The 13,576-nt window shown below is 38.8% G+C and overlaps 3 pseudogenes; 1 reads left to right on the forward strand and 2 right to left on the reverse strand.

Moving 5' to 3' along the window:
- Positions 1 to 1,554: 1,554 nt before the first annotated feature.
- On the reverse strand, positions 1,555 to 2,163 carry LOC147450525 (uncharacterized; annotated as a pseudogene).
- Positions 2,164 to 2,515: 352 nt separating this feature from the next.
- Positions 2,516 to 4,391, reverse strand: LOC147450526 (uncharacterized; annotated as a pseudogene).
- Positions 4,392 to 7,098: 2,707 nt separating this feature from the next.
- Positions 7,099 to 11,723, forward strand: LOC147450527 (uncharacterized; annotated as a pseudogene).
- Positions 11,724 to 13,576: the final 1,853 nt, after the last annotated feature.

Raw genomic sequence — 13,576 nt, forward strand, 5'->3', positions numbered from 1 at the left:
CATGAGTTCACGAAGCCCATGCTATACCCACATATTACGAATGGATTTTACACGACTGTCAAGCGTGATATTATAAAAAGAGGCCGAGAATGGAAGGGGGCATTTTTGAGGGGAAATATGCACTCGTGCACACACAGACAATACTTCTAATTTATTTGAAGTAGACCCTAATGTCATCCCAATTTTGAGCACTCAATAATGAGTGACAGGAAAAAGTACATTTTACAATAAACAATTAGCTAGTTTCATCTTAATATTGAGCAATCATCAATGAATGACAAGAAGATTGACAATAACGATATTGTCCACTAGTCTCGGCATTGTTATGTCCATATATGTAACATCCTTATGAGGCTTCAAAGAAAACATCACTCTACACCAAATGACAATAGCATATTGCAAGCCCATAATCAAGTGTTTGCATAGACAAAACAAGCTTAATGTAGTCCAAAAGTCTAGGCAATGTTTTTCCCAAATACATATTTCTCAAAGTTTAGAAGTCAATAAAACTAAAAGACAATAGTAGTTGCATGGCTAGAATCAAGTTTTTGCACACCCAAAAAGAAGCTAAGTGATCATGCAAAAAAAATAAGATCCACTCTAAAGAAGACTACTCCAAATCTGCGTGGTCATCAATGAAGATACATCTTCGCCTTCGCCTCTCGCGCACGAGTGATTGGTCATATGAATAGGTGGTTTCCATGTGCCTTGCCATTGCCTCTGCATAGCAATGTAGCTCACTATCAATCACAATGAGATAATAATTTCATAAAAAATAAAAATTAGGTGCTATAAAATAATGAATAAAGCAAACTCACTATTCTGAAGGCACATCATTAACAACCAAATCATTCCCCACATCATCCATGCTATCATCACTATCTCCAAGCTCGGCAACCTGCGGAGCACCATAGTACCCCTGTACCAAAGGAGACAAGTATCCCTCACATACCTCTAGATCACTCTCCATGACCAAGCAACCACGAGAAGTGTGCATAGCCACCTTTAATAAAGGCCCTGTACCACCACCAAGCTCCAAACATGTACCTATTTTAGCGCACAAGGCCTCTAAAACAATAGCATATGGGCAACACTCCTCTCTAACATGCCTCTCCACCCACCACTCTTGACATTACGTGTTGTGCGAGCAGACGATGGCAAGTAGTGACTGATAATCTCCACTGAGAGATCTTGTTGCAAGACTCTCCCCACCTACCATACAAGAAAATGAGGCAGTTATGTATGAACATTTAAGAATTTTAGTGCAAAAACAATCACATTGAATAATAAACAACGACACACAAACCTTTTGAGCACTCTCATGATCAAATGAAGGATTACTTCCTGCCTTGTGAAATGCCAAATCATAGAATACATTCATCTATCATAGCCATGGAAACAACACATAAAAAAGTCAATTTTGCATGTATCAAATTTCTTTTAAAGAATTGTTCATGTTTTTTGAAGGATGTTTTATTACATTTTGTGTATGCCCATTCTTTGTTCGTGATGAAAATGGCTTAGAGCTCTCCATGATCCACCTAAAACTCAGCTCTAGGCCTGTGTGTGTGGCCAAGCGCTCCACAAGACTAAGAGCGGTGCTAGGACAAAGAACAAGCACCTAACCCATGGCATCCATCACTGTAGATGCAACCACCAATGAAAACTTGACATGGTCATATGTTAGCTCATTCCATGCAGGAATGCCATCAAAACCTTGAACAAGCCCACCTACAAGCAAAATTATTGTATTTGAGTGTTAACAATTTGAGCTAAGTATATGCATGGTGTATACAAGATAGCATTGAAAAATCTCTTACCAGTAGGAAGATCAATAACAGTAATATCAACACTCCATGCACTAGGTTTTCCATTTCTTATCTTCTCACGTTCTCCCAAGCCAACAAAAAACTCTCGCATCACCACAAAACCATCCTTGAAGTTTCTTGCAGTGAACTCCTTGCCAAGCTCAATGTAATCATAAATCCAAACCTTTGACTGTTTTATGTCTCCTTTCTTTTGAATGGAATGGAAACTAGCCAAAGGTGCATGAATCAAAGCTCCCTTTCCAACATTCTTTTGGGTATGAGAACTTCCTAAGTTTCTTGTATCTAACAATAGCCAAAAAAATAACACATTTTTCTTCAAATCAATCCATGCCATAATGATTAGCGTAAGACATAACAAAAGAAAGAATAGCAAGAACATATTGTTCCCACCAACAATTTAACTTACTTACCCTTGATTGACATTCCACCCTTGCTTGATGGTTACGCTCCCTATCCATGAGAAGAAAGGCTCCACCAGAATCATTGTTCTCTCTGAAGATAGTGGAGGTGTACATACTATATGTAGGAGGACACATAATTGTCCATGCTTTACATATGTAAGGCATGCAAGTGATCTTCTTACTTCTTATGAGATAAATCAAGAACCTACAACAATATGATTACATAAATAAAACGAACTTATATAATACAACAATAGTCACTTAGCAAAATGCAAAACATAGGAATTACCTATAGACCAATCGACGGGAAGAATTTTTCAAGTCCACATGCTTTGATGGTGGAGTAGCCACATTCATCTCATTTTGAAATTCATAAAAATGTACTCCTCTATATCTACTAACAATGTCTTCAAAATATGACTCCAAGTGAACATCTAGAGGCAAAACCACCTTGTGAACTCCATGTGTGGAATCTATAACCTGTTGTAAAAGCCTTCTTCCATCCTCCAAGACTTGATCCATCCACACTTCCTTGGCCAACCAAGGGATATAGAAATGATCTCCCAAAGTCATTCCAAAACTTTGGCGAAAGTTCTCATCTGCACCCAAAAGCTTTAGCGTTTTTATCTTTAGCTCTTGAGAACATGTAGCACAAGATATAGAGTAGAGTTTCTCTATTGTAATCTTGAATTTTTCATCCTCAAAAGGAAGACTCCATAAAATTAGAAACCATTCTTCTCCATTAGCAGGATTCACCACGGATAGATTATACAATAACCAAACAAAATAAACAAACAAATATTTTTATTATACTTTTAATAGAGTGTTGTACTCACCCGAGTCATGCGTCTATTGTAAGCTTTAACAACATTCCTCTTTGCTTGAATCTCAGCCCTCACACATTCATCTTGTGACAAAGTAAGAGGTATCTTATTTAATGCTACCTGTAAATCAAACTTCCATTTATTCTACATACACCATTTCAATAAAATGTATCAAGAACCAAAAAGATTATTAGAATCTTACCAAATCTTAACAAATTTAAGTACATACCCCATAAACCATGGGACCAAGGATAGATTGAGTAAGAGGATACCTAACCCTCTTTCCTGATTGTGCTTCTTGAGCCCTTGCTTTCTCCATTGACACTCATTCAGCCTCAGTAAAATCTTCAGTGATTTGAGACCCATCTAAAGAACAAATGGTACTTGTATGATACAAGTAGTCTTTGAGGTTGGTCTTAATGATTGCTTCTTCATTCATTCTACATAAACAATAAACCATAAAAAAATTTACCTCAAGACGTATCATTAAAACAAAGAAAAAGCAAAATTTAATGTACAAATGAAAATAAGACTTACATGTTCAATCTTTGAAGAGCAGCAATTAATCTCAACTCCTCTTGTTGGGTAGGAACAATAAATTGTGCCAAAACCCTCACATGTTTCTTCTTGTCATTATGTGAGACCTCGCTTATGCTCTCCATCCAAGAGGCCGCTCGATGATTCCCTTCCGAGACAAAGAACATCTTTCCCTTCAACATGGACCATTGATCGTTGTTTTCAAGCTCATCCTCAAACTCTTTGTTAACCATATGCCAATACTTGTCCCAAGTTTTTCTAATGTCCTCATTAACATCTCTACTTGAACCATCAGGAAGATTTATGGATAAGATGAACATACCTTTCATCTTAAGGTACCCTTCTTATTCAAAAAACTTCTTAAGTAGAGAAAGGTCCCTTCTAAGCTCTCGTACTCTCTCATTTATCAAACACCTACAAAGAGGAATCATAGGGGGTATACATCCTTTATTGAGGGTTACACCGTCTATAAACTCGGAGCCTTGAGGTCTTATAATAGCTTGTGGGATGACCTCCTCAACCTCCTTGTCATCTGTCACCTTCTCATTGTCCTTCATACCCCCATATACATCCTTATCATCATTAGTGGCCTCTTTATCTCCTTGATCATCATGAATGTCTTCTACTTGTTGATTAGCCTGAGCATTTTCAGCTTTATCAAGTAATTTTTCGCTATCCTCACTGCTAGCAACAAATTTCCTCTTCTTGCGTATGACTTTGGGTGAACCTTTTGTCCTCTTTCCAAAGCACAAATAAAGAACAAATAATCATATCAACAAAAATATTAAACTTACATACATTTAAAATTTCTTCAAAACAAGATGCTTATTTATGGGCCAAATTTAAAATCTTAAGAACATGCATTTCAGTCAAAATCCGACATCACATGCATTGTGTGTGTGTGTGTGTGTGTGTGTGTTTGCGGAGGTCTTAGCATTAGCCTTGTATGCTTAAAACCAGCCCCATACTATGTATATGCATCATACGCATCTCAACCAATCACCAGTCCATACTGGGTACCTCCTACAATCAACGTATTGGCAAGAGATGCCAATTGAAGTACAATCAAGCAGTAGCCTCTTCCAAAAATGGGGGAAGAGCCTCGGCACTTACACAAACACTCGAAATATTGTTGGTTTGAAATACTCCAGATAGTTTCTGACATTTTAAGTGCAATGGCATGTTAGAGGCAGTTTATAGCCAATGGGCTTCATGGCCAAAGCAAATGGGAAAAGAAGTCCAACCAAAAAATTTAACCTCCGCCATTAACACATCCATAGTAAGATATGTGAAGGACGAAGGGTCGGTATCTCCCTTAACCGATGGCTACTGTTTGATTGTACTTCAATTGGCATTGCATTGAGCCTACACCACCTGTGGCTCCCGACCACCAATCCCTGTCAAATAATTTTTGTTTACAACTGTACAATATCACAAAATGGTGTTTATTGTTGATGTTATGGTGGAGTTAGAGATGAAGTAATAACTTCGAGAACTCGCAAGAAATGCGGAGTGTAACACCAAAGAGGAGTTATGCTCCAACACCATAGATGAGTTATGCCCCAACTCTTGTGATGATGCCCTGCATATGATCCCCCCCCCCCCCCCCCCCATGCGACCTTCCAATGACGAATACCCAGGCAGGGTTTCGCCAGCGAAACCCCTGGCATGGAGCAGTGTTGAAAAGAACTTTCCTCATCTTATGGCTTGACTGAGATATGTATGCTTTTCGACTGAGATATGTATGCATTTTGACTGAGATATGAATGCCTTTCGACTGAGATATGTTGGAATTTTACTAAGATATGTATGCATTTCGATGGGGAAAGGCAGCTCATAACACAGTTGAAGGTCAAAGGTGTGGAAAGCCAATACACAGCTAGCCCCTTTTGATGGTGTGGAAAGCCAATACACAGCTAGCAAGTCCCATGTTGGTCAAGAATCCACGTATTCACAGGTATTTCTCTGGCGAAAACCAATCTTGCCAAGAGCCCCAAGCCACCTGCTCAGTCATTTCCATGGCATCATCCACTCTTTCATGGTGTTGGAGGTTAAAAGTTAAGTGTTTTGCCGCCGAAACTACCTGGTCTGTACATAATTTCAAGAGATTTCAAGAGGTGAAATTTAGATTTGTTGAACTGAGCTTCGCCATCCTGTAGATCATGCTTAGACATGTTCTAAAACACATCTTGACAAATGATTGGGAAGAAGGCACATGTTCTATTTGGCAAAAGAGCTTCGCCCGCCTGTAGATCATGCTTAGACATGTTCTAAAACACATCTTGACAGATGATTGGGAAGAAGGCACATGTTTGATACTACAGTTTGGATAATTTGGGTGATTACAAGCAAGGAAAATGGCAAGGAATAGGCTCTCTATTTTGGGCTCTGTTTAGAATCTATGAATTAGAGAGATGAAGCAACAGCTTCTGTCAAACGATCACTGACATACAGCAGTAGCAGGCTAGTATATCACATCATTCACTTAATTTAAATCTCTCAATTGCCATGGCATCAATACCTGCTCGTAATAGCTCTCAGGCACCTGCACAGGCAATTCATTCTCAAGGGGCACCTGCTCGCAATACCTCTCAGGCACCTGCTCGCAATTCATCAATACCTGCTCGCAATAGCTCTCAGGCACCTGCGCAACGGGCACCTACACACTTACTGCAGCAGATTTTGCAACAGATCATGCGTTTTTGCATCAGATTTGCAACACATCACGCGTCCTTGGTGGCTATCAACAGGCTTGTATCCTTTCGCAAAATCAGCAAAGGTTGATTAACCTCTGGAAAGTAAAGGGCACCTGCACAGTAAGTGTTTCACCGTCGAAACTACCTGGTCTGGTCACGTGTTTTTCTCAGTGGGTTGGGGCCCCTTTAGAAGGGCCATCTAGACCAAGAGCAGCCTGCTACTTTGTGTGAGGGTCAAGTGGAGCTACTGTGTGCGAGGGTCAATGATAGGGGCTACCCCCGATTGTGTCAAGGATAGGGATTGTGTGCCCTCGAGGGTCAATTCGATCTACACAGCATGCTACTATGTGCACCCGAAACCAATTTGCTAAGATACAGAGGAGTTTCGCTGCCGAAACCCCTCCACGACCTGGTAGCAAAAACAACAGAGAGAGAGAGGAGTACCTGTTCACGTTTCTGCTGATTGCTCCGTTTCATTGTGTGTTCTAGGGATCGCACACAGAGCTACGTTTTCAAGCTGTCCACACAATCAAAGACCACGGTGTGTAGGACATTTTAAATCTATTTTTTTATTTATTGAATATATGAAAACTATAAAAATGATAATACAAGATATATAATAAAAATGATAACAATGCTTGAGTCATATCTAAAGTAAGATACTCCACATTGAATACCGCCAATCTTCACTTTAAAACACAATATCTTGTGCTTTATTGTTCACTCTCATACCATCATATATACGAGTCTTGTTCTCTGTTTAACACTATATTTTGCCACTTTCGCCTTTTGCCTTCTACTTTCTGCAAATATGAATACTGCAATTATACGAGATGAGAGCAGCACTAAACAGATAGAGCTTTCAACTCAAAACAGTGTTGTGGAGATCTCACGCCATGAGTTAACACTAGGTTGGTAACCTAACAGGACATAAAAGTGTCCTTTCAAGGTTTTGAAAAAAACCTCCAAAACCATAGTAGATCCACTCATTTTGTAAAATCCTTTCATGAGGATATAGTTTAAGGCCTACTACACATGGAAAAAATAAGAAACTTGTAAAATTTCTCATCTTTTGGTCGCACCAAGCCTCCAAAATTGATGGACCAGTACATTTTCATCAAAACAGTCATTTCTTACGTTTTGTTGCATAAAAATAAGATTAGGGATTTTTGTAGGACTTGAGATAAATTCCCTAGTTAACTTCAATGGGTTGGTGATCAGAACATATGATTGCTTCTCACTCACTATTTTTTGTTTTACCAAAAGAAATAGGTACAAAAAAGTTGGATTTTTACCATTCTACAAACCTATCATCAAAGTTTCTATAGCCACGCTCAATACAAATAATATATGCATGTTTTCTTAGTTCCCTATTTTCCTTTAGGTTCATAAGGAGCCATGGAGCATGTCAAAATAATAATGCATCTCTTACCAAGGGGAATCTTGGAGACAAAGATGAAGTGCTAAATACAGCAAACATGAAAAAACTGGGTTCAACATTATGAGTTGTAGAATCCCATAGAAACTATTCAATATCTAGCAAAATTTGATCCTTATGAGTAGATATGGTTACTACCTACAAAATGCATGTAGTTTTCACAAGAAACTAACAATATTGAAAAAGCTATACTTGACATACTAGAATGTTTCGTTTTCTTCTATAATTGAAAAAATCAACCATCGTTGTCTACTATGCAAAATAGGGTATTAGGTGCCCCAAAACTCAAGGAATATTATCTTTATGTTACAATATGAGACATAGAAAATCAAAACTGCATTTGGATATCATGAAAGCCACCAAAAAAATCATAGAAGAGCTAAAATTGACTAAAAAACAGGATTTGACATTTTTTGTAATTTGGTCATAACTTACAACTTTAACATTTATTTATCCCTAGAAGCATTAGGACATGTCGAGGACTACTAAAGATAGTTCTCTAGCATTATAGACCTAACAAAAATGAATTCTAGAGTGGTTTAGTTGCAAAAAGTTGAAAAAAGCCAAAAACAGGACCCGTTTTTTCACACAGTTTAGGTTGTGAAATGTTGTGCAAGGACAAGGTTAAAGATGAAATTGATATTCAAAAAAAATGTCGAGTTTTTTTCAGCTCATGAGACAACTTTCTAGATAGATAGCACCTGAAAATCCATTTTGAAACTCTTGACATAATTCAAGGAAAATGGTCACTTAACAGGACATAAAAGTGTCCCAGGACATAAAAGTGTCCCATTACCAACCTAGTGTTAAGTGCACATTTAAGATTAGTAGAGCATACAATAAGTTTGCATCAATTATTTGGTGAGCAAAATGAAGGTATTTCTTTTGAGGTGCCAAATATTCACAGAGGAGAGAATACTGTGTTTCAATTGGATATTCAATTTGGAAGGACATTTGTTTTGCATGGCAGACAGCTATCAAGACAAGCTCCTGTTATAGAAATTGAGGAAGAGTGTTCAATATAGCAAGCAGTGGAGGAGAAAGGTGAGCCAAAAGCAATAGAGATTGCTAGCTTGGAAACTTCCACTGCACATAGCATAGTTGAGATGCTTAAAAATCTGCCACAAAAGAACTCTTTAAGAGCAAACTTTGAGCTAGTTCGCGAGATAAGAAAGATTGATGAGCTACCACAAAGATATGATGGAAACATCATGTTTGAGCTTCCATATGCAGACCCTTCCAATAGGACAACAGGAGCAAATGACAAATTTGATGGACATGTTTGGACAAATGCGGTAACAAGCAATATCGCTGGATTTGATGGGATTGTCAGATTCAAAAAATGTGGTGGACACTTGATGTGCCTAAACAATATATGTTCAGGAGTACAAAGATCAAAAGAAATGAACAAAAAGTTTTGGACAGGGCGTTTGTCAAAAGTCTGTCCCTCAGGATCCACGACAGGCAGCTTTGGAAGCCTAAAATGCTTTTATTGTAATCTTCCCCGAACTTGCATCTCTGAATGCCCTTGTAAGATCATTCTTTGCTTGCCCTAAGAGATCCCTGGTAAGAGAATAACGAGAGGGATTCTTCACATGGGTTGTCACTTACACCCAGTTGCTGAGGGTGTTGCAAAACAAGCAATGGTGGATGTTAAAGTCAAAGTGAAGGACATGATATCTAAAGATTTTGTGGGTAGGCCAAGGTCTCTCCAACAAAAATTGTCAAAGGAAATAGTACTGCAATCAGCACTTTTTAAAGACCACTCTGCTAAGACAATGCTTTCTGACAAGGACTTAGGTGAGGTCCTTGCTAAACTTGCAGCTACACTTGACAAACAAAGATTGTCACGGTGGAGGAAAGAAGCACAAGAGGAGGTCAGCCAACCCACTACTGGCTATGATTCAATATTTAGTTTGAAGAAGCGCTTGCTTTTTGACTTTTTTCAAAGCATGGCCTTTCCTGGTCAACTAGAGTTCTCTGGCTTTGATAGATGTCACATTTTTAAAATGTCAACCCAAGGACCTAGCAATGGTGTTGATTTGGTTAATAAAATGCGTCCTGGTGGTGAATTGGAAAGTTGTTGGGTTTTCTTTGATTTTGTTAAAAGAATGCAAGAATGGACAACTATGGCATGCCATGTATATAACCCTTATGTTCAAGAAATGCAAACCATAGCTATTGGAGATTTTAAAGTGGAAGATATTGAAGCTCAAACTCTTTTTTGGATGCTACTGAATCGAGTGATGCAAAAGGAGGGTTACAAAAAGGCTGAATTCAAAGGATTTATGGCTGATGAAGCTCAGGCAAATTGGCGAGCTGTGAGGACAGTTTTTAATGGAGGCCCTAATAATGTTATGGTTGGACAGGAAAGATCATTCTCATTTCATTGGGAACAGAGTATGCATCAACATGCAAGAAAATGTATCCTTCCCCACAGTCAAGAAGAGTTTAAACAAAGGTGTAGAGCATGGAGGATTGCACCTTCTAAAGAGGCTGCCGAAACAGAATTGGACAATCTACGTATGTGGTTGAGAAAAGGACATTTAGACAAGACGAAGATTTCAATTCTCGAGACATGGCTTGTCTGGTGGCATGCCAGAGTTGCACATTGGGGTGAATACATGGTCAAGGTGAGTCATCGTTAAATATTTAGAGCAGATAAAATAATTGCAAGTTTAAATGTTCTAAATTTATTTCAGGCTTGGCAGGGGAGTGACAGGCAACTAGTACCACAGGCAAACTTAGCGGAGTCCGTGCATGGGAGCTGGTTAGCTTCCAATGATGGGGTTAAATATATTTCTCTATACAATGCTTGCTACGGTGATCTTTGTAATGTTCTTTTGCAGCAGTCAAAATATGATTCTTTTCTTAAGGGTGGACACCTTGGATGTGGCCCTGGAATTGACAAAATTAAAAAAATATGAGCTTCATCTAGTGCAACCCTCCCAAGACCTACAGAAGTGGTGGACCTAACTAATCAGGCAGTAATTGAGTTTAATGCTGCCAGTAGAAACTTTTTGGCAGATGGTGATTCAAGGACAGTGAGGCGACGACGACAAGGCAAACACAATAATCCAATTAGAGATAGAGATTCACATCGGCCTGAATTTGAGTATGTCACACAACCTGCACGTCGCTCAACTCGACCAACCCATAGCTCAATTGGAATACAAACCACTATTGAGGTGGATGTTCACCACACACGATGGGCTATTCGAAGGACAAATCCAGGGAGTGAAGTGCGATGCCAAGGATACTTACGACATAAAAACAAAAAGTGCAATGAGCTAATTGATAAGAAGGGTAGAGGAGGATTATTAGGGGTGTCTGCCCCTTGTTTTGAGGGCCTCATTGAAATCCCTTCAAGTCTAAGAAAACAATTTGTATGGTTCTGTGGAAACAACATTGATCATACATGGGAGCCATCAAAAATTGTGAAGGAGAGACCAGCAAACCGTCCTACTATATAGACAATTTCAAAAGGAACATCCTTAGATTATACAGGAATAGAAGCATTGTGGGCTGCAAGATTTGACTTGCAGAATATTGAAACTACATCACAACAAAATGCAAATTTGGTGCACAATGCAGATGATGCTGATGTGCGTCCTAAGCACCGTGATGGTAGGGTGGTGGTGGTCACTAGGGTCATAACAAAAGAGATGGAGGCAAGAATCAACAGAGCTGCAGAGTTGATTTGCACAATTCATGGCCAACGTGTGGTGATTCAAAATGAGCATGTGGAATTTGCTTTGACAACCAGTACAAGCGAGCAAAATGAGGAGAGCTATTTGGTGGTAGTGTCCATCTTTCCTTCTTGCACATGTGAGGATTTCCAAAAGCATTTACGAGAGGGTAAAAAATATATGCCTTGCAAGCATCTTTATTTTGTCTACACAAAAAAGCTTGGGTTAGATGTGTTTCATCAAAGGTTTGTTCATCAAGCAGCCTTGACTAAAAGGGAGCTCCATCAAGCACTTAGACTTTTGTCATAGATTTTAGATTACCTTGCATTTTTTTGGAAATTTTGGAAAATGTTGTCTATGTATAGCTGCTCAATCAAACTACCATATGCGATTGTATCAAACTACCATGTGCGATTGTATCAAACTACCATGTGTGATTGTTGTATTTGTATACATTACATGATTGCTCATTATACATTTCTATATGTTCTAGGACACTTTTGAGAAAATATTTTTAGGTTCTATATACAGTCTCAAGGTGTTTTTTCCTACAGTTGTACTATATATAGTTTCAAAAACTTACATTGTATGTTTACTTACAAGGTATTTTTTCTAGCAATTGAATTATTTGCAAATGCACTGTTTATGGTATACAGCCTTCAAAACTTTTAGCCTAAAATGAGCATGTATCCTTGGCTACTATTGTATACATTCCACAATTAGGCATTCAAAAAGGTAGAGAGCTAACTAAAGGTAGATTTAACAAAGTGTGATATATTGTTTTTCTAGTGATACATTTACAATGTATAAAGATTCAATTTGCATATGGTCTTGTGATTCTTGGAAATGTAGAAATGTTTCTCAAATAAAACCACCACTACTACGTGCAGTTTCTATGAGTTAAATCCTTATGAAATTGCAACACAAAATTATTGTTGCTAGTTTGTTTGTTGAATAGAATAATCTATATCAAAGGTATTGATACTATGATGCTCATACATATTGTAAAGGAAGTTCGCAACATGTAGCATTGATCTACCTTTGCTTAACAAGATTCTTTTTGATAAGATGCAAAGCTGTGTTTGATTTTTATCGAGTGTTTCTTAGTGAAATACATCAAGCATAATGTTTGTGTTTTTGGGGTTCTTTTTAATTATGTTACTTTTTTTTCCATCGCTCGTCTTGCTCGTGGGATTATGCTGGCAAAATGGTCATCCCCGATGTTTTTCCCTTTGTCTTAATTGGTCTACCTAGCTTTCCTTGATGCTCTTCCTCTCCTTCATTCCTCCTTTGTTGCTTCAAGGTAGAGAGAGAGAGAGAGAGAGAGAGAGAGAGAGAGAGAGAGAGAGAGAGAGAGAGAGAGAGAGAGAGATGACAGATATTATTAATTATGGCTTATTGAAAACCAAGTTGATGAGCTTGGGATTGAGAAAGAGATTATGACTTGGGTTATGGCTTCATTTGGATCAGGCTAATAATATTGGGCTTAACAATATAGACTTGATAGATTTCAAAGCTTTTGGGAGAGAGCGAGAGATGCCCATGACAATGGGAGGGAGATAGATCAAGGCTTGAGTATCAAAGAGAAAGAGAGAGAGATATTTATGAATTAATCATGAGAGCAGGCTATGCAAGGTGTGGCATGAGAGAGGGATTTCGAATGTGGTCGGTTATGGAAGCTTAGCTAGAGAATTTTTAAGGCTTATGGCATAAGAAGAGAAGAGAGAGTGTGAGGCCCTCTTGCATGAGCCAACTTTGGGATCTTTCTTCTTGCATGGATAGCTCCCCCCTTCTATTTACAGCTACCCACTAGCGATATCTCTAGTGGGCACGGCCCCTTGATGACATCACAATCGGCTTTTATAATAGATCCAAACATGGAAAAAACAAGACCAAATAGGGGTGCCAGGGGCACCTGAGAAAAACTCATCTATTTGGTGGAATCATCTGAGTGCCATAGCGCTCCTCGTTAGATCCTTTCTCTCCCTTGCACCCTCACTTTCTGCTACCCTCGCCATTGCCCCCCCCCCCCCCCCCCCATTCACATTATGTTAAAAAAAACCCTTTTGTGGATGGACCTTTAGACTTAGTAGGCAGTCATTCACTTTCCATAGTGGACGGCCATTTGGGTGGCCTTTAGCCTTGAGTTCCTTGGGTGGCCG

The sequence above is a fragment of the Adiantum capillus-veneris genome, chromosome 9 (assembly GCF_014529385.1).
Source record: "Adiantum capillus-veneris isolate H3 chromosome 9, ASM1452938v2, whole genome shotgun sequence".
NCBI classification, from domain to species: Eukaryota; Viridiplantae; Streptophyta; class Polypodiopsida; order Polypodiales; family Pteridaceae; genus Adiantum; species Adiantum capillus-veneris.